Genomic DNA, 22889 nt, shown 5'->3' with positions numbered 1-22889 from the left:
GGTTAAGAATTCGAGCTTAGTGTAATTTTTATTATTTGGTTTTATTTATTATCTGATTTGATTACATGTTTCGAGCCTAATGTGCTAAATGCTGCTTTTACTGCTTTGATATTGTTTGAACTGTACATATAAACTGTGCCGAAACCCTTCTCTTCTCTCTTGAGGAGCGCACGCTGGTCGTGGCTTCTTTCTGTTAGTGTCATATGCCAAAATAGAACGAGGATTCGGAGGAGTTGCAAAATCGGATGGCCTTTTGGTTACCGGTACACAGCTCCCATCCTTGGCTCGAGTTGTCCGCTCGGGTAAGCCAGGTCTAGAACAAATACCCAGGTTATGAACTTAGTATAACAAAGCCACATGCCGGATCCCTAGTAGGAACGTTTATTTGCATCATGTGCATTTGACTTAGGGGACTCAACACAGGGGTTGGGTCCGTCTAGGACAAGCAACCTGAAAATAATAGACCATCTTTGGCATCCTATGTGCTACATGTTATATTTATTCAAGGGTGAATGAGTCATTTGGCGGACCAATGATATTTGCGGACAAATGACACTTCTTATCATGCTAATCACGTTAAATAAGAAAGTTGCACATTTTTTTTTATTATTAAGCATGCTATTATATTAATCAAAGCATGGGGAACAATTGTGGATTCCAAGAAGCCTTGGAATTCCCTATGTCCCCCACGCTTGCTTTTTGGGAAAAACACATGGGGAACATTTGGGGAATCCAAAAAGTCTTGGAATTCCCATATGTCCCCCACACTTCATATGTTGGGAAAAGCGCATGGAGAGCATTTGCGGAATCCAAGAAGTCTTGGAAATCGTTATGTCTCCCATGCCACATTTTTGAAAGAAATAATAAATATAAAAAATAAATAAAAATACAAATAAAAACAAAGCATGAAAATTCAAAAAGATTTTGTATGTTGTCATCATTTTCCACATATAAGAAAATCGTGAAAAGATGGGGAAATGGCAGTGTAGACATATAACTACTCATTTTTAGAAAGAAAAAAAAACAAATGTCCAAGTAGTGTCGAAACTCCGTCGAAATTTTGAGAATATAAAATAAAAAATATATGTCTTATTAGTTTGTTTTATTAAAAAAAAAGCATTAATAGAAAAGAAAATTGTTTGTCTTGCCATAAAAATGAAAAAAGAGTCTTGTTTTAAAAATATGTGTTATTTATTTGTTTATGAAAATGACAATATTAAAATAATCCAAAAATATTTTCTCCATTATTGGCTTCTCTAAGAAGTCTTTCTAATTGTTTTCAAAAAATAATATAATATAAAATAAAAATAAAAAAAACAAATCCGAAAATATTTTGATTCTCTTTCAAAATTGAAAAAAATTCAAAATCCAAAAAAAAAAAAATTTTGAGAAGCATTTCTTTTATTAAAAGCAAAATTCCGAAAAAATATTTTCTTCTTCTTTAGAATAAAGAAAAAAAAGAGCAAATGAAAATTCCAAAATATATCTTAGAAGTGTTTCTTGTAAAAAGAAAATCAATCAAAAAATGCTTCCTTTCTTCTTTTAAAGTAGTTCTTTGGACCGAACTACGCGGGTTTGATTCTCACCGGATGTGAGATACGTAGGCAACCCTCATCGGGTCCAACCCCACCTTCTCAAAAAAAAAAAAAAGGAATGTTTTATGTTTTTCGTTAATTTGTTTGTTTGTTATGAATGAAAAATAATAGTCTATTTGATTGTTGTGAAAAAAGAATAATAATAAAAAAAAATAGAAATGGAAAAGGGTCTTCTCAAAAATAGCTTATTTGCCCGAACTACGCGGGTTTGATTCTCACCGGATGTGAGATACGTAGGCAACCCTCATCGGGTCCAACCCCACCTTTTGCTAAAAATAGCCAAAAATCAAAATTTTAATCTTGTCATAAATAAGTCGGGTGATGTCCAACCCACCTTTTGCTAAAATAGCCAAAAAACAAATAAATAAAAAATACATGTCAAATTTTAATTTTTGTCATAAAGAAGTCGGGTGACGCTGTTTTATCAAGACATAGCCGAATGTTCCCGAAAGGGACGCCGGAAGGCTGACTTTGCATAAACAGCCACCTTTTGGGTCATGTTTTGGATTTGGTCCAATTGGCCCACACAGCCTTAAAAATCTTCGTCCCCGAGACGTTGAAAGACCGTGCTTGCAATATTGAGTTTTCTAATTTGAAAAAATGATAAAAAGAGTCATAAATAAGTCAGGTGATATTGTTTTGCCATAAATAGTCAAATGTTCCCGAAAGGGACGCCGGAAGGCTGACTTTGCATAAATAGCCACCTTCGGGTCATGTTTAGGATTTTGGTCTAGTTGACCCACACAACCTTTTAAATCTTCGTCCCCGAGGCGCTGAAGGGCCGTGTTTGCAATACCAGGGTTTTATTATAATTTGAAAAGAAAAACAAAAAGAAAAACAAAAAAAAAACAACAACAACTAGTCAACGGTCAGGTGAATACCGTTCAAATTTTGTCATAATAAGCCGAGCCAGCTTCGGCCGCGTCTTAAACCGTTCTTGCCGAAATAGCCTTAGAGTATCTTCAGTTGTCGAAAGGTTATTTTCGTAAAAGAATGGATAAATTTGTAAAGTGTCATAAAATAATCCTCCCCGGCCTCAAAATTCATGTGAAATTTGGAAGGAGCCACATTTGCAAAAAAGTAGCCATTTGGTTGCATTTGTCGAACAGAGAAAGGGAGCTGGAATTTTGTTTTTGAGTCTACCAATCTTTTGATTAGAACATGCGGGTTGTTTAATTTTCAAGTTTGTAGGTAATCTTTAAACCTTTGAAACCCAGTTTGTTTTAATATGAAAAGTGAAAAGAAAAAGTGTTCATTATTGTTTATCTTTTATTGAGGCCGAACTACGCAAGGTCTGATTCATGCGGGGTCATGATACGTAGGCAATCTCCATAAGATTCGACCACACAAAAAAAATGAAAAAAAAAGAAATGAAAAAAAAGAAATGAAAAAAAATGAAAAAGAATGAAAAAGAAAAAGCGAAAAAAAAAAGAAGAAAAACATCGAAAAAGAAAAAGAAAAAAAAATGTTGTTAATAATGAGGACCGACTGAGTCCATTCTAACCTGTTTGTTTCGCAAATAAAGTTAAGGTGGTTGGTTTGTGGTAAGCCGGACAATGACACCCAGAATCCTTTACTTGCACCTCATGATGCACACTCTGCGAGGATCAGGCCTGATGACAGAGGCACTCGAATCCCATTGGGGACTTGTTGATTAAGGTTGATGATATTGAAGTTGGTAATGGCCTAGGCAATACTGATGCGAAGCTCAGTGGCTACGATGCCAAGTTTGATAAAATGGGAGGACGCTCCGTTCCTTGGTTAGCAAAAGAGAAGCTGGTTGTGGCTTATCTTGTTGTCATTCCTGTTTGTTCGGATTATTAGGATTGTAATTCGGATTTTTTTTGTGTCAATATCTTTCCGTTTTGTCATAGCGGTTTGTTTAAGTTTTGTCCAGGTTGTTTAGGATTTTATTTCGTTTGTTCGTTATTCAAACCATTTCACCGGTAGTCTAGCACAAAATCCAATCTTTTATTATTTCTATTCACCTTTTTGTTTAGTCTTTTTATCATTTTTGTTCAGCGCCGATTCTAGTGACATGACATGCACACACAGTTTGGGCCTAATCTTTAAAGTTAATCATAAAACCCTGGAAAGGCGATCAGACCATTTAAAGAAAATAAGGACGGTTTGAGATTATTCAGAGCTCGAGTCATGTGGAACTGGGGCAAGTTAAACACAAAGAAAACCGTTAAAGAAAGATTCGCCTAAATTGGCATGAGGGTCGTTCATAATAATGAGAATGAGAGTGTCGCCCAACGGTGCTTTAGAAGTGACAAATGAACAAGCAGATGTTGAATATAATTGTCAAGTCCAGCACCATCAGAAGAGACTCCAAATTTAAAGTGTGTTGTTTGCACTTGGCATGTTTTGAAGACTGGAATGACGAAGGCATTTTGTTCTGCTACCTAAACACTTTATACTTCGTTATCCCTTTTGAGCCTTACTTATTTTTCTTTCATACCCCTCGTTCGGAATCAGTAGCAACGAAAAAGAAAAAAAAGAGAAAGAAAGAAAACAACAAAACGAAAAAGAGGGAAAAATGAAAGAAGGAAAAGAAAGAAAGAAAAATGATAAAAAAAAAGAATCAAATGAAAAAGAGGAATTGGGAACTACGTTTGACCTGATTCCTCAAAGAGGATACGTAGGCGCTTCACGGCTCGGTCATAGTTTTGAAAAATGAAAAAATCATCAATTAAAATATCCCCAAGCAAGAAACTGGGGCAAAAGTTGCGTTTGTTGTAAATAAATCTAATTCCGAAGGTTGTAATTAATAACCCAAAATTAATGCATTTTTTGAGCCTTTAATACCCTTTCTTTCTAGCCCTATCCAAAACCCACATTACGGTCCAAAGAAAGACCTTCCGATCAGTCTTCAAAAGATGTCAAGTCAGACTAATGAAGAGTCTTGCCGGCGAGCATAACATTCTGTTCCACAGCAAAAGGGACTCTAATCTCCAGCAGAAAGAGTCATACCGGCGACACTCCAAATCCCCAGCTGGAAAGTGATACAAATGAGAGAGTCTTATTGGTGAAAACCTTCACAGACACCATAAGGCGATAAAAGCTGAGAGAAAACCAAAATGAGAGAGGCTTGATAGTGAAAACCCTTCGGGCACTACAAGTCGAATAAGAGTGAGAATCAGATGGGGAATCGCCAATTGAAGATCTTGAAAGAGGATTGACGGTAAAGGATAGGCCACATACGCATGTCATGGCCATTAGAGTCGGTATCTGCATTTGATAGGGTTTTTATTTATAGTTTCTTTTGTTAAAGAGTCATGTTTTTTCCTTTGTCTTTTTATCCTGTTCCCTTTTTATCTTTTTCCTTTCATAGAAAAATTCCCCAATAGAGTCTGTCTGGTCAGAACAAGTATGAAATGACTTCGAATAGGCCATCAGCTTTCCAAAATGAGATCTGACTAGTACATCCAAGTGGTATAGTCAGCGAGGAACAAGCGCGAGGCCAGTGTCAAAATATATATCCCCAGCAAAAGGCCCATGAACAAAACAAGGAGAGCAGTGAGCATGATTTGGCAAAATCCATACTAGACTAAAAGGTCGGGGAAATGCCAGTTTCCAAGCTATGCCACAAAAGAAGAGGGATATCCCCCAGGAGGAAGGGATTATCCCCAGCACATAATATCATCCCCAACAAGTTGTGCAACGCAAAGCAAGGAAGGAAAAAGGAAAATCCATCCCGTTGGGAGTATCACAACCAACCACCATGTTTTAAACTAACAAATTTTGTTTGATTTGAAACAGGTAAAGGAAATGGCATTGAGGCAGAAACGCATGCCACAAGGGATATTATCAAACTGGGGCAGAAAATTTTCCTTCCATTTAGAAAATTTTCTGGAAGTCAGGTACCCCCAGCTGATAACATTTTACCCCCCAACAGGTAAGTAAATCAAGGGAGGTATTCTTTGAAGGGAGAAGCTATGCAAAAACAAAACAAAAAAAAAGGAATAAAAAAAAAGAATAATAATAAAAATGGGGAAGGTAGAAAAGGAAAATTCATCCCAATCCCCAGCAAGTATTCAAGGTAAGATGTTTTCAAGTCTTAAAGATATTTCGGGTTCATCCGCCCTCAAATAGGATATTTTGGGTTCATCCGCCCTCAAATAGGATCTGTCGGGTTCATCCGCCCTCAAATAGGATATGTCGGGTTCATCCGCCCTCAAATAGGATATGTTGGGTTCATCCGCCCTCAAATAGGATATGTTGGGTTAATCCGCCCTCAAATAGGATCTGTCGGGTTCATCCGCCCTCAAATAGGATATGTCGGGTTCATCCGCCCTCAAATAGGATCTGTTGGGTTAATCCGCCCTCAAATAGGATCTGTTGGGTTAATCCGCCCTCAAATAGGATCTGTTGGGTTCATCCGCCCTCAAATAGGATCTGTCGGGTTCATCCGCCCTCAAATAGGATATGTTGGGTTCATCCGCCCTCAAATAGGATATGTTGGGTTCGTCCGCCCTCAAATAGGACATGTCGGGTTCATCCGCCCTCAAATAGGATCTTATTTTCAAAGTTATTGTTCGACAGGCGCCCACCTGAATAACGAGAGGAATACATTTTGTCTTTTCATTTCTGTTCTAGGTCACCCACCAGTATAATGCGGGAATACATTTCTGTCTTTTCATTTCTGTTCTAGGTCACCCACCAGTATAATGCGGGCATATCATTTTTCATATCTTTACAACCAGGCGCCCACCTGTATAACGAGAGGAATACAATTCAGTCTTTACTTTCAAGTGTTGAAATTGGGAGCCCGCCCAGATAACAGAGGCATAAATTCAGTCTTTTTATTTTTAAGTGTCGAAGTTGGGAGCCCGCCCAGATAATAGAGGCATACTTTCAGTCTTTTATTTTAAGTGTTGAAATTGGGAGCCCGCCCAGATAATAGAGGCATACATTCAGTCTTTTATTTTAAGTGTTGAAATTGGGAGCCCGCCCCGATAACAGATGCATACATTCAGTCTTTTTATTTTTTAAGTATTGAAATTGGGAGCCCGCCCAGATAACAGAGGCATACATTCAGTTTTTACTTTCAAGTGTTGAAATTGGGAGCCCGCCCATAATAACAGAGGAATACATTCAGTCTTTAATTTTAAGTGTTGAAATTGGGAGCCCGCCCAGATAACAGAGGCATACATTCAGTCTTTTATTTCAAGTGTTGAAATTGGGAGCCCGCCCAGATAATAGAGGCATACATTCCACGTCTTTACCCATAGGAGATGCATTTCCTCCTAAGTTTTAGTTTTACCCATAGGAGATGCATTTCCTCCTAGGTTTGTTCAGTTTTACCCATAGGAGATGCATTTCCTCCTAAGTTCAGTTTTACCATTAGGAGACGCACTTCCTAAATTCAAGTTCTACCAATAGGAGACGCACTTCCTAAAAATATTTCACCAGTAGGAGACGCACTTCCTAAGCAAGTTTCACCAGTAGGAGACGCACTTCCTAAGCAAGTTCCACCAGTAGGAGACGCACTTCCTAAGCAAGTTTCACCAGTAGGAGACGCACTTCCTAAGAATAGTTCACCCATAGGAGACGCACTTCCTAAAATTCAGTTTTACCATAGGAGACGCACTTCCTAAGTTCAGTTTTACCATAGGAGACGCACTTCCTAAGTTCAGTTTCACCAATAGGAGACGCACTTCCTAAAAATATTTCACCAGTAGGAGACGCACTTCCTAAGCAAGTTTCACCAGTAGGAGACGCACTTCCTAAGCAAGTTTCACCAGTAGGAGACGCACTTCCTAAGCAAGTTTCACCAGTAGGAGACGCACTTCCTAAGCAAGTTTCACCAGTAGGAGACGCACTTCCTAAGCAAGTTTCACCAGTAGGAGACGCACTTCCTAAGCAAGTTTCACCAGTAGGAGACGCACTTCCTAAAAAGTTTCACCAGTAGGAGACGCACTTCCTAAGTTTATTTCACCCAATAGGAGACGCACTTCCTAAGCAAGTTTCATCAATAGGAGACGCACTTCCTAAGTCAGTTTCACCATAGGAGACGCACTTCCTAAAGCAAGTTTCACCAATAGGAGACGCACTTCCTAAGCAAGTTTCATCAATAGGAGACGCACTTCCTAAGTCAGTTTCACCATAGGAGACACACTTCCTAAAGTTCAGTTTCATCATAGGAGACGCACTTCCTAAGTTCATTTCACCCATAGGAGACGCACTTCCTAAAGTTCAGTTTCACCATAGGAGACGCACTTCCTAAAGCAAGTTTCACCAATAGGAGACGCACTTCCTAAGCAAGTTTCATCAATAGGAGACGCACTTCCTAAGTTCAGTTTTACCATTAGGAGACGCACTTCCTAAGAATAGGTTCACCAATAGGAGACGCACTTCCTAAGTTCAGTTTCACCAATAGGAGACGCACTTCCTAAGTCCATTGTACCAATAGGAGACGCACTTCCTAACCTAAGTTTCACAAGTAGGAGACGCACTTCTTAAAAAGTTTCACAAGTAGGAGACGCACTTCCTAAAAAGTTTCACAAGTAGGAGACGCACTTCCTAAGTTCAGTTTTACCATTAGGATATGCACTTCCTAAGTTTAATTCCATGCACAGGAAACGCACTTCCTGAATTAAGTTTTCATTATTAGGAGACACACTTCCTAGTCTGGTTCACTCAGGTTATACTTTTGCTTTAGGGGACGCACTCCCGAGTTTGGCTTTTTAGATTATATTTTATTTCAGGAGACGCACTTCCGGAATTGAGATTTCACCCCTAGGAGATGCACTTCCTAGTTTGATTCATTTTAAGTTCGACCATAGGAGACACAATTCCTAGTCCAGTTTTTTGAAGTTTACCCGTAGGAGACGCACTTCCTAATCGAGATTTTATTCATAGGAGACGCACTTCCTAGTTCTAGTCACTGAAGTTTTCACCCTTAGGAGACGCACTTCCTAGTTTAGCTCATTCTGATTCAACCATAGAAGACACACTTTCTAGTTTGAGTCATTGAGGTTTTTATTTTAGCAGACACATTTTCTAGCAAGAGTTTTGGTTTTGCTCAGTCTTTAGTTTACTCTCATCATTGCATCAGCAGTGTTAGTGAGTTACAATTTTGCTAACGACTCACAAACCTTCCCAGTACAAACTGGGTTAGGAAATTTTGTTTGTTTTGTTTGTTTTGATTGTCAGGGACCCGCCTGTAGAACGGAGAAAACATTTTTCAAAATCAAGCAGTGACCCACTGGAGAGCAGAAGGATTACAACAAAAATCCCCAGCACTCAATCCAAGATAGAAGCAACAAGAATCTCGCCCCAAGAATGCGAGTCAACAGTCTGAGAGGGTCAACAAAAGCTAGTCACAAAAAAAAACAAAAAGAAAAAAGAAGAAAAAGAAAAAAGAGAAAAATGAATGAATCCGAAATACGAAAGTGGAGAACAATTGTGGTCTGCTCAAGAACTAGCACCTACAACTAGCAAGTATCAAGGTTCAAATCCAAAGTCTGTATGAAGCACCATTCAAGACTCAAGACCAAGTTTCAGAAGACTTAAGAGATAGGAATCCTTGTAACTAGTAGCTGATAGGCTTAGTTAGTCTTTTTCAGTTTTCATTTTTGTTGTAATGACAGGACCGCGGACCGGAACCTCAACGGAACGGCACCTCGATCGGCTCTCCACCTCGGTACACTTCACTATCTCTCTCATTCCCGAACTACACGTGGCCTGATTCCTGTATAACCAAGGATATGTAGGCAGCTCAGATACCAGGGCTCGGTCACATTCCCTCCCTTTCCTGAAGTGTAGTCCGTCCAAGTAATGGTCGGGTCAAAAACACGGCTAGTCGTTCTTTGTCGGAAAACTCTTCGTGTTTCCAGTCAAAGAGGGGCAGCTGTAAGCACGTGATTTTTGACCCTCCCCGAGAATTTTCACATTTTTAGCGTGAATATGTGAAATTGGGTCTAGTATAGCTATTTTAACTATTTTTTACTTTATTTCGTTGCAAAAAGAAAATTTCAAAAAAAAAAAAATATATATTTTAGTTTATGTATTTCTCATAAACTTGAAAAATACAAAAATTGCACTTTATTTTTATACCTTATATAATTTCGAAAAAATACAAAAATAATAATTCTATTAAAGTTTTATAGGCATTTTTAACTTTGAAAAAATACAAAAATATTACCTCATATTTTATCTTAATATTTAAAAACGAAAATTACAAAAAAATAGTTTTATTAATATTTTGTAGCTATTTTAAACCTTGAAAAAATATTTAAAAAGATATAGTTTTGTTTAAATACTAGTCTTATTTTGGTAGTTATTTTGCTTACATAGGACTAGTTAAGCAACGTGTTTCTATTTCTCGGGTCCGGCCAAAAGAATAATATTCGGGTTCAAACTACCCGGTTTTAGGCTTAATTTTCGGACCTAGCCCATAATAAACCGTGTCCAGGACACGTGGGGAACCCCACCACGCGTGGGAGACATATGCCTCGAACCCCACCACGCGTGGGGCTCATTTTCATGGGCAAAGCATTACAAAACACGGACAGACTTTGAGGGATTTTGGGGACTTTTAAAAAAATTTTGAAAGGGGAGACTACGGTTGAGGCTTCTTCTTGAAGAAGAAGAAGAAGAAGCAAAGACCCAGCAAAAAACCCGAACAGAAAAACCACAAACGATCCCCTCCATCGTCGACCCTACGTCCACCAAGCCTCCGACCTCCACCCCGTCTCCTCCCAACTCCTACTAGCAGACCCTTCCACTGTTCGAGCTTCTTCTTCCTAAAGAAGAAGAAGCAGAAAACCTAAAACCATCGTCCAAAACCACCGGTAAACCCCCCACGTACCAGCTCCGTCGAGCTGCTACTCGCTGCATCGCCACCCCCACGACCAGCTTCCTCCATCGACACCATCACTGGCCCTCCGCCATCGTCAACCAACCATCGACGAAAGCCACCCCATCTTCTTCCTCCTTCTTGAAAACCAGAAAACCCGACTTCCCCCGCGTCAAAACACAGCCAAACAGACCCCCGTCCAGCTCCAGTCCGTCGACCCACCTCCAACCTGAACCACTGCCCAACACGACCTTCCCGACAGCCCGTCGCAACCAACTCCCACCTTCGTCGACCACCGGCAGAATCGACAAAGCCCACGACCGCTCCTTCTCCTCCAATCTCCATCGACACCGTCCAAACACCACTGCTTCAGCTGTACTGTCCAAACACGACAACCAATCAGTCATGTTATCGTCGTTGTTTCACTGTCGTCGTGCAGTCCATTGAGGTCGTCTTTGGTTCGTCGAGGTCCGGTATGTCGAGGTGTTTGTCCGAGGTTCCCTTGTTGTTCTTCGTTCAGAGAAGTCCAGCTTGAGTCCCGTCGAGGTCTTGTTTGTGTCCTGAGTCTGCCGAGGTTCAAAGGTTAGTAAACTTCAAGCATTAGATAAGGAAATGTTACGTTGAACATTCGAAGATGCAATATATAAATTGATGCGATAATGTTCTGCTTATGTTTTCACCATATGCGTTTTGTTCATTTTTGGTGTTACATATTTTTGTTTATGTGATATCATTTAATTAAGTAGGGTTAGTTTTTCCATGACACAGTTTAACATTAATTTATTCGTCTTTTCTCTTGCTTAGTTCATTCGGACAAAACTAGCATTACTCGTTGTTATTACTTCCAAAACACTCATTTTGCTAGATTTCTTTTATTAAAATTGTAACGAGTTATGAGATTTCAGTTGCAAATAGGCTATAAGGTTTAGTACTGTTAAAGGCATAAAAATGGCATCCCTTTAAAAATATAAAAATAAAAATAAATAATAATAAAAAAAATAATAAGTGAAATGAGACGAGCCTCGCCAAATAAAAGGGACAAATTGCGGGGCCCTCTAAGTGTATATATTAAATACTTAGATTCCGAGACGGGCCGTTAGCAAATTTCACGGCCCTACCCAAAATAACAATGCGCTAGTTGCTTTAGGCGCGCCTTTAATAATGTTATCTCCTTAAACTCGGGTGCACATTTATGTGACCCAAATCCAAATCTCAACGGAATCGAAATGTGTCTCTAATCACGGGTACATTGACTGTGACGCGGTATGAGATGCATTTCCATGATGTTGCAAATTCCTTCAAAAAATAAGAATGAGATGAGCCTCGCTGAATAAAAATACAAATTGCGGGGCCCTCAGTAAATACTTGTTTTAAATTGCTTAGAATTCAGGAGGGCCGTTTAGCGAATTTCACGGCCTTCCCAAAATAATAACACGATAGTCTCTTTAGGCGCGTGTTTAATAATCTATTTTCTTAAACTTGGGTGTGCATTTCATGTGACCTAAATCCAAATCCTAAAACATCAAATAAAATATGTTTCGGATTGTGGGTGCATTTCATGTGACACAAGTCCAAAGATATGTTTTAAGCGATGTTCACATTTCTTAATAATAATAATTAATAAAGCGGTTAAAAGATAAAATTTGCACATGGTTCATAATTGTATTAAAAATCAGATAAATAAGCCGAATATAACAGTTGAGCGACCGTGCTAGAACCACGGAACTCGGGAATGCCTAACACCTTCTCCCGGGTTAACAGAATTCCTTATCTAGATTTCTGGTACGCGGACTGTAATATAGAGTCATTATTTTCCTCGATTCGGGATTAAAATTGGTGACTTGGGACACCCTAAATCTCCCAAGTGGCGACTCTGAAATAAATAAACCAATCCCGTTTCGATTGTCCTTTAATTGGAAAAAACTCCCCCCGCCCCCTAGGGTGCGTAAAAAGAAGGTGTGACAACCACTTGGGATAATTTTATGGTGTCCTAAGTCACCGGTTCAAGTCCCGAATCGAGGAAAAGATTGACTCTATTTAACAGTCGGTGAACTAGAAATCCGAGTAAGGAATTCTGTTAACCCCGGAGAAGGTGTTAGGCATTCCCGAGTTCCGTGGTTCTAGAACAGTCGCTCAACTGTTATATTCGGCTTAATTATCTGATTTTAATACATGTTTTAACCTATGGTTCAATTTTAACTTCACCGCTTTTATTTATTTATTAAGGAAGGCTACAACGTCATCAAAACATATCTCGAGCCACGTCAGATAAATGCACCCGTGGCTTTTGACATATTTTAACATCGTTGATATTTAGATTTGGGTCACATAAATACGCACCCGAATTTAGGAATGATATTATTAAACTAACGCGCCTAAAGCAATTTCACGTTTCCAACTTTGTGAGGGCCATGAAATTTACTAAATGGCACGCCTCGGACTCTAAGGATCAATTCCAGATTAAGTAAAGTGAGGGCCATGCAAATGTCACTTTTGTTTGGCATGGCGCACCTCAAATTATTCTAATTGGGGATTCAACTAAAGTTCGGAGGGCCGTAAACTATTTGTGTTACTTAAAATAACGCACCCCAAGTGAAAGAGAACACCAATTCATTAACTAAGGAAAGTCGTAGAACTTCTATTTAAAGAAAATTCTAAATCCATTAACTACTTGCAGGCCTTGAATTAAGGGATTATTTGGCTCAACATTTAATTCCGACAACTTCAAGCCTGGGCCTAAGGAGCCCAACAACTTATGCAATCACAGATATACTGATTCCCGATTTTCAGGTGGCTAAGAATAAGTCCTAAAAGAGACCCAATTCAAAATCAAGGTGTAACTGAAAAGTAGGGACTCAGAATCGAGTCCTTGGAGTGGCGTAATAGAGCACACAAATGAGTTCAATATTGGTATTTCTCCTATAGCCAATCACACAGACTTTTGACAAAGAACAGATTTCGAAAGCAAAGTTTTGAAAAATCCAATTTTAGCCAACCAACAGCAAGTAACCTCAACTTTCAAACCTTCAATTAACTTGCAATAATGTGCTGATAAAGCCTATTCTACTGTAACAAAGACCAACTTGAACACAATCTTACCAGACAACACCCCACAGATCCCGAATCAAGGCGGAACACAAATCAAAATACAAGCCATACTAACATGAAAACTCCTGTACATATAACTTTAAACAACCTTCAACGTCACTTCAGATTCACTTAAAAATGCTAAAGTCCAAGGTTAACCTAGTATTACAAAGTGAGTTATGACTAAATTACCTAAAAGTGAACATGAAGAAAGAGATTGTGGCTATTGAATTGATTAATAACATTGTTCATCAGGTTCCTATCATGACAGTTCCAGCGCCATTACTTGAGCATGAAGTAGCTAAGTTAGAATTGAAATAACAAACCAAAAATCTAACATAGTCCTAAAATAGATTACATAAACCATGCTCGGGTACAATAATATTCCAGTAATTGCACTAATTTAAACAAGTAAAACACATGATCAATCCCTTAATAACGGGGACTATTTTATTCATTATCTGAATCACAAACGAGGCCCCCTTTACATCTCACATGCTATTCAAGCTGAGGCATACATGGAAATAGGAGAAAACAGGGGTGAAGAATTAGCAGTAAGAACAACAGGGATCAGCAGCAAAACAGACTTCAAACCTAGAAATGATGTGTAGTAGCCCAGAATAACAAGTTCAAACAACTGACACCCCAGCAAAACTTTAAGCACGATTTCAAATACTCAATCTAAATTCATTTCAAACCCCAAAGCAAAGCAGAAACTGATTCAGAGAATGAAACTTTAAGATCCTAAAACGCAATTCAATGGAATAGTCTTTTCCAAAAGAAATCTTTTAGCCATTTTTGTTTTCAAGTGTTTTTTCACCTCAGCTCTTCCCCCCCAGCTTGAAAAGCAAGAAAAGATGCCTTTATAAGAAACCAAATAGGGCGGACCTAAACACTTCAGTTTTGCCTTTTGCCCCTTTTCCAATTTTGCTTTTAGCTTAGAGGTCCATCATTTTCTGACTTGCCAGCTAAGCTAGTCTATTTTGCAGTTTCTAAGAAGCTTCTTAAACAGTTATCAAAAGATTCCCCACCCCAAAATTCCCAAATTACCCCCAAATGTCTCTTAATTACTTCAACCATCAAACGGGTTAGGCCTGACCCCAAAACTCTGGGCTACTGCATTAGCAGGTTCATTAGCTCTTGGGCCTCTAATCCTTGAAACCCAAATTGGTTCAAATGACCCCAGGTTACAATGGGTAAGCCCAAAGTTCAAGTCACGACAGAAAACTAATGGAAACAAAAGAAAAAGTTCCCAAGGATTAAGTCCAAAGAAATCAAATGTTTCCACAAAACAGGGAAACAAGTTTAATTCACCTATCAACAATTATGAGCTAAACAAATAAATTCAAACACCTTAACAGTCTACTTAACAATTTTTAGTACTAACTATGAAAACAAAGCGAAATAATCTTTATCTTTTCAACAAAACCAAAACGAATTAACTCAAAGCTACTGATATGCGAAATTAAGCTACTAAGCAACGGAAAATAGAACAAAAATGAAAAGAAGAAGAAAAAATTAGATGGAGGAGGAACAGGAGAAACGGAATTTGATAGCGAAACAGACGAAGAAGACAAAAGAGGAAGGATGGAGAAAATACATCTAAAGGCACACGACTGACACTGATAAACCTCAACAAACTCTAATTTGATTCAAAACAGGTGTTAACCCTGTGTTCTCAACGAAAACAAACGGTCAATACCTATTTTGAGCCTTATCGCTCAAAGAAACTTAAAGGCTTGACGGATTCATTTCTTCTTTGCTCTCAGATTCGAAAATAGACTGATTTGGTGAGATTTTGGGGAAAAATGGTGATGAATTAGGTTTGAGGGAAGGGTGATGGTTGCATGGGTGGTTTCTAGTGGTGGTTGGAACCTTTTGCCTGCTGCCATGGCTGAATCGAGTTTGGGGAGGTGTCTGAGATGAACATGAGAGGGAGATGAGTTATTTGGTCTTAGGTTAATTTGAGACTTTCAGACACTTTTATGTGATATGGGATAAAGTATTCTGACCGTTGGATGAAATAGAAGGGATCCAAAAAAAATAAAACTAGCATCCTAAATTAAAATATAAAACCAAATTAATTTAACAAAATACTAATTAAACCTAATTCATTACCACAATTAACAAATTAAAAAAAAAACTAACTCAGAAATCAAAAATTAGAATTAAAAGGTGCAAGATGACTATTTTTGTGATTTTCCTTTTTTCCCTTTTTATAAAATAACCTAATTACTCAATTAATCCTAAAACGCATATATTTTTGTATTTTTTCATTAATTAAAATGCACAGACAAAATGCAAACAATTAACAGAAAATGTCACAATAATCCAAACATTTGCAAATACTGAAAGAAATTATTTTGTTTTGAATTTCTGGGAGTAATTCATATAGGGCAAAAATCACGTGCTCACAGCTGCCCCTCTTTGCTCGAAAATACGAAGAGTTTTCGTGCAAAGATAAAGTGAGCGGATACGAGCGATTTTTACCATTTGAATACTCCGTGGGAAGCAATTTTGAAAGATTTGACCGCACCCTACTTCCGAGGTTGCCTACATATCCTTGGCTAAAAAGGAATCAGGTCAGTGTAGTTCAGGAATGTTTGGTAGCTGGGACTACCATGAAGCTGTGATTTTACCGTTGTTGTTGTTGCTGCTACTACTTATTGACCTCCTTATTAAACCATGATAAAATAAAAGAAGCTAGACTAGACTATGATATAGGAATTACAAAATCCTATCTATATCTTCAAACTTCCTCCTGTGGTTCTTGTTGCCTTGTTGACTTGTATTCTCCCGATGGAATCCCTTTGTTGCCATCTTGAATTGTATTCTGCGATGTTTTCCTTTCCTCCAGGTGGATGCCTGACTGCCAACTACACTTTGAGATGTTTTTCTTTCCTTCATGTGGACGCTTGACTACTGAACTTGAATGTATTCCCTACTCTCTAGGCGGGCTCTTGACTTCAACAAAATAAACAAAAACAAAGAAAACTTTTTGCCCCCGTTTGGGTATCTGGGCACATATGTATGTGTAAAACGGATCCTATTACCAAATATCAATAAGAAATTGAAAGCTAAAACTTGAATTGTACTCCCTTGTTCTCCAGGAGGGCTCCTGATTGTTGACTTGAAATGTTTTTCCTGCTCTTCAAGCGGGCTCCTAACTGTTGACCCGAAATGTATTCCCTGCTCTCCAGGCGGGGTTTTGACTGCTAAACTTGAATGTATTCCCTGCTCTCCAAGCGGGCTCCTGACTTCAACAAAATAGACAAAAACAAAGAAACGTTTTCTGCCCAAGTTTGGGTATCTGGGCACATATGTAAGTGTAAAACGAATCACATTACCAAATATCAATAATGACTTGAAAGCTAAAACTTGAATTTTACTCCCTTGTTCTCCAAGCGGGCTCCTGATTACTGACTTGAAATGTATTCCCTGCTCTTCAGGCGGGCTCCAGACTGCTGACTCGAAATGTATTTTCTGCTCTCCAGGTGGGCTCCTGACTGCTTACTTGAAATGTATTCCCTGCTCTACAGGCGGGCTCCTGACTGCTGTCTTGAAGTGTATTCCCTGCTCTCCAGGCGGGCTCCTGACTTCTACAAAATAGACAAAAATAAAGAAAAATTTTGTGCCCAGTTTGGTGGCTAGGCACTGATGTGAGTGTAAAACTAAGTCATATTACCAAGTATTACTAAGAATTTGAAAGCTAGGTCCCATTATCCAGGGGGTCTTGACAACTCTTAATTAAATGACAATTTTAAATCTGCGTTATATCTTCTAAAGGTGTGACTTCTGCTAAATCTTGTTTTCTAAGAGGGTCTTTAAACTACTCTCCATTATCTATGAGGGTCCTGAAAATTAGAAGTCAAATTTTATCTTACGAGTGACAACTTTTATGGCTGAATTATACTACCCTACAACATAATTTCTAAATGTTGTTATTTAATCGAAATCTTAAAGCTAAGTCCCATTATTCAGGAGGGTCCTGGAAAGTCCTAATTGAATCCTATCTCGAACATACAACCTTCTAAACCAGCTTATATTTCTTTGGGATACATTTATGCTAGATTACACTATTTCTGAACTTTACACTAGGTCTTATTTTCCTGGAGGGTCCTGAAAATCAAAAATCAAACCTGTTTGGTGACTTCCTTTCTCCACTGAGGGTTTCTCCAAAACAGCCAAAATTTCCTGCCCCTGTTTAATCAAAGAAAAATTCGTCAATTTAAAATGTGGTAGTTACTTGATGACATTCTTTGCTAAAAGTCTCTCCGCTGCATTGTTTTGTTTTGACTGGCTTCCCCGAACTTTCCCTGAACCGCTTGACTTTCCGACTGTCTTCCAAAACCCTATGACCCTAGATGACCCAGGTGTTCTATACCTGAACCGTTGTTTCACACCTCTGACCCCTTTAACTGAACCTCTGCATCTCTCATGAAATTACTGAATCACTCTACTGATGGAACTTTTGCTGGCACTTTATCCCACGTTACATCGTGCTATCTTCGGTATAATCTGGCCGCATTGTGCTTTGCAATTTTTGAATCTGGTAGTGAGCTTTGAAATCCATTCTTGCATGCTCCAACAAAATTATCATTGAAATACCTTATAGAAATAAGACCCGGAAGAAAATGAAATGCAATGACTCTGAGAGTTAAGGATAAGAAGAATCCAAAAATGAATGATTGTTAAAAGTAAAAGAAAAAGAAAAGGGACTTATCTGAGTGGAGCGGCTGGTACCAATGATCATGACATGCATTTTGGATTAATCGGCCCAGTCTGTCCAACCAACCAACCTTCTATTGCCATACTTTGTCGTCCCAGAATTTTCATAACCTGATTTCTTTATCCAAATCCTAACCTTGTTCATCCTGCGGTGCCTTGAAAGGTTTTCACCAGCAGACCTCTCTCATTCGTTCATCTATCAACTAACTTTCGCCTTAAGGTGCCCGTGAGGGATTTCACCAATAATACTCTCTCATTTTTGATTTCTCTCGGCTCCCGTCACCTTACGGTGCCCGTGAGGGTTTTCACCAATAAGACTCTCTCATTTTTGATTTCTCTCAGCTCCCGTTGCCTTATGGTGCCCGTGAGGGTTTTCACCATTAAGACTCTCTCATTTTCAATATTTTTTGCTTGGACCAGAATGTCACCCTTGATATGAATCACCTCCACTTGCTTGACTCGGCATCTCTCGAAGACTGATCAGAAGGTCTTTCTTTGGACCATAACGTGGGATTTTGGATAGGGTTAGAAGGAAAGGATATCAATGGCTTGAAACAATTCGAATGGGTTCAAAATTACAACTTTCGGAAGGTCCCCAGTTTCTTGTTTGGGGACTTTTGAATTTTTATTTTGATGGGACCGAACCGTGAGGCTGCCTACGTATCCTTAAAAGGAATCAGGTCAAACGTAGTTCATGTCATAGAAATTACTTTGTTGTTGTGATTTTCTCTTTTCTCTTCCTTTTCTTTCTCTTTTGCCTTCTTTTCTCTTTTTGTTGTTGTTGTTGTTGTTCTTCTTCTTCTTTTCTTTTCTTTCCTCTTTTTTTTTCATTCTTTTCTTTCTCTTTTCTTTTTCTTTCTCTTTTCTCTTCTTCCTTTACTTATCTTTCACGCTTATTTTTCCGATATTCGCTACCGATTCCAAAATGGGGGTATGAAAGAAAATAAATAGGCTAAAGGGGATAACAAAGGATAAAGTTTTTAGATAGCAGAATCAAAACGCCTTCGTCATTCCAATCTTCAAAACATGCCAAGTACAAACAAATATAATTTAAACAAAGAAATTATACATAGTATCTCTTGACCGCATCGGAGTTGATGGCCATTTCTACACATTTGACTTCTATATATGTTAAGTATAAAGCACCATTGGACAATACTCTTATTACGACGAACGACTCCTGCCAGTTTGGAGCAAACTTGCCTTTGGCCTCAACCTGATGTGGAAGGATACGTCTTAACACTTGCTGACCTACTTCAAACTTCCGTGGACGCACCTTCTTATTATATGCTCTTTCCATTCTTCGTTGATACAATTGGCCATGACATACTGCTGCCAATCTTTTCTCGTCGATCAAACTCAATTGTTCCAAGCGAGTTTTGACCCACTCATCATCATCGATCTCAGCTTCCGCGATAACTCGAAGGGATGGAATTTCCACTTCTACGGGTATCACTACTTCGGTACCATACACCAACAAATATGGAGTTGCCCGTACTGAAGTACGGACAATAGTGCGATAACCCAGCAACGTAAACGGCAGCTTTTCATGCCACTGCCTAGAACCTTCCACCATCTTTCGAAGTATCTTCTTTATATTCTAGTTGGCCGTGTCAACTGCTCCGTTTGCCTTAGGGCGGTACGGGGTAGAATTGATATGTGTAATCTTGAAATGCTGACATACCTATTTCATCGAATTGTTCTCTTTTGATCACCTGTGGCTTGTACTGGATACACCCCCATTCTGATGTATTCCTTGATATCGTGGAGCCACGGTTCGCCATCGAATTCGTCCTCCACCACGTTGCAATAAGCATGCTGGTGATGGATCTGAATATGCAACGGGTCAACATAAGCCTTATTCAGATGATGTAACATCAATGCCAGAGTAGCGAAAGCATCGACAACCTTATTGTGGATCCTCAGAATATGCCTGACCTCTATTGATTGGAACCGTTGACAAAGATCATGCAAACATTGCCAGTACGGTATGAGTTTTAAATCCAGTGTTTCTCACTCTCCCTGAATCTCGTACACTAGAAGGTCCAAGTCACCCAAGACCAAGACTTCCTGGACTCCCATATCCACAGCCATCCTCGAACCCAAAAATGCATGCCTCGTACTCAGCCATGTTGTTAGTACAGTAGAACCGAAGCTGAGTTGTAACAGGGTAATGATGCCCTGTTTCAGAAACAAGTACCGCTCCTATCCTAATGCCTTTCATGTTAACAGCCCCGTCAAAGAAAAGTTTCCATCCTGGCTTTTCAATCTGTTCCAACTCATCAATGTGCATTACCTCTTCATCCGTTAAATACGTCTTCAAAGGTTCGTATTCTTCATCCGCAGGATTCTCAGCCGAATGGTCAGCCAATGCTTGTGCTTTCATCGTAGTCCGGGTCACGTAGATAATGTCAAATTCTGTGAGTAAGATCTGCCCCTTTGCGAGCCTTACCATGGGAATAGGCTTCTAGAAGATATACTTCAACAGATCCAAGAGAGAGATGAGGTAAGTAGTATAAGATGACAAATAATGTTTCAGCTTCTGGGCTACCCACGTTAGGGCGCAACACGTCCTTTCAAGATGAGTGTACTTAACCTCGTAAGATGTGAACTTCTTGCTAAGATAATATATAGCCTGCTCCTTCCTGCTAGTGATGTCATGCTGTCCCAACACACATCCAAATGAATTGTCCAAGACTATCAAATACAGAATCAAAGGTCTCCCTGGTTCTGGCAGGACCAACACAGGTGGGTTTGACAAGTACCCCTTTATCTTATCAAATGCTTCCTGACATTCATCTGTCCACTTGACCGCAACATCTTTCTTTAATAGTTTGAAGATAGGCTCACAAGTTGTCGTGAGCTGAGCAATAAACCGGCTGATGTAATTCAATCTCCCCAACAGACTCATCACCTCAGTCTTGTTCTGTGGTGGTGGCAATTCCTGGATAGCTTTGATCAAAGGCGAATGACTATGAATCCCAACAACTTTCCAAACGGAAAACCGAACGCGCATATTGCAGGATTAAGCTTGAGATTGTACCTGCGAAGCCTTTGGAAGAACTTTCTCAGATCTCTGACATGGTCAGACTACTTTCTAGACTTTACAATCACATCATCCACATAAACCTCGATCTCCATGTGTATCATGTTATGGAATATGGTCGTATTGCCCTCATGTAGGTTGCCCCAGTGTTTTTCAAACCAAATGGCATAACCCGATAGTAGTACGTTCCCCATGACGTGATGAATGTTGTCTTTTCTGCGTCTTCCTTATACATTAAGATCTGGTGGTAGCCCGCATAACAATCCACAAAAGAACCAATCTCATGTTTGGCACAATTATCGATCAATATATGGATGTTTGGCAATGGGAAGTTATCCTTGGGACTTGCCTTGTTGAGATCTCGATAATCAACGCACACCCTGGTCTTACCATCCTTCTTCGGCACAGGTACAACATTGGCTAACCAGGTGGGATACCGGGTGACCCGGATAACTTTGGCCCCGAACTACTTGGTGACCTCTTTATTAATCTTCACACTCATATCAGTTTTAAATTTCCGCAGCTTCTGCTTGACAGGGGGGAATGCCGGATCAGTGGTCAATTTGTGAACCACCAAGCCAGTGCTTAGACCTAGCATGTCGTCATAGGACTATGCAAAAATATCTTTATACTCGAACAATGCTTTAATTATCTCCTCTATGAGTTATGGTTCAAGATGGACACTTATTTTAGTTTCCCGGACATTATCTTGATCCCTTAAATTGATTTCTTCTGTATCACTCAGGTTAGGCTTGGGTTTTCCTTAAAAATGGTTAATTCTTTACTAATCTCTTCAAAGGCTTCATCCTCGTCGTATTCCGATTCAACATCACACTCTATTTCTCGAATTACTATTTCAGAATTAGATTGGCTTTTAAGACTGGGCCGGAGATTCCGCATGCATGGCATATCATTGAAGCCAACATAAAAAGAACTGTACAAGGCAGGAAAAAAAACAAAATAAAACTATCAGGAAGGGAGAAAAGGGGAAATTGCATTTTATCGAAATTAAAGATAACAAGGTTTATAAATCCAAACGGACGGAACATAGAATTTGAATTACAACCTTGGAATCATCCAGATAAACTGAAAGAAAATCAAAGCAAACTACCAAAACTCCTTCAAGGTGGGGAGAGGACTAGCTTCCCAGTTGTTAATCTTTTCACTAGGCCCATCAAATTGCACATCTACCTCACTTGAACCCTCTCCAACCTCCAACATGTTCACTTCGTCAAATATCCTCTCGAACCTTTCCATCAAATATCAATCCATATCAACCACCGAACTGGGAACCGTCGTCACTGGGCGCTTTCTGGTACCAGGCCTGACAAATGATCTGGAAAGACGCGGGACTAGCTTTGGAAGGGCCCATGCTCTCTGTTTCATTTTTCCACCTCTTCTCAGGTCTGCGACTGTGGGCATGAACCCCAGACTAAATGTATCCAAGTTTTTAGAAAGAGAAAGCCGGTTGTACGATACCTTGCAGAGATGCACTCAAACCCTTGCCCGGTACAACACCATTTTTCAACATTTCAACGGCTACCATGAATGATGTGGCAGCTACCCTTGGAGTTGGCACGCACTTCCCTTCTAGATTTTTATCTACCGATACCATGTCAAAACCTGA

Source organism: Nicotiana sylvestris, chromosome 10, assembly GCF_000393655.2.
Source record: "Nicotiana sylvestris chromosome 10, ASM39365v2, whole genome shotgun sequence".
NCBI classification, from domain to species: domain Eukaryota; kingdom Viridiplantae; phylum Streptophyta; class Magnoliopsida; order Solanales; family Solanaceae; genus Nicotiana; species Nicotiana sylvestris.
The sequence above is the reverse complement of the archived record's forward strand: the minus strand, read 5'-3'. Positions refer to the sequence as shown.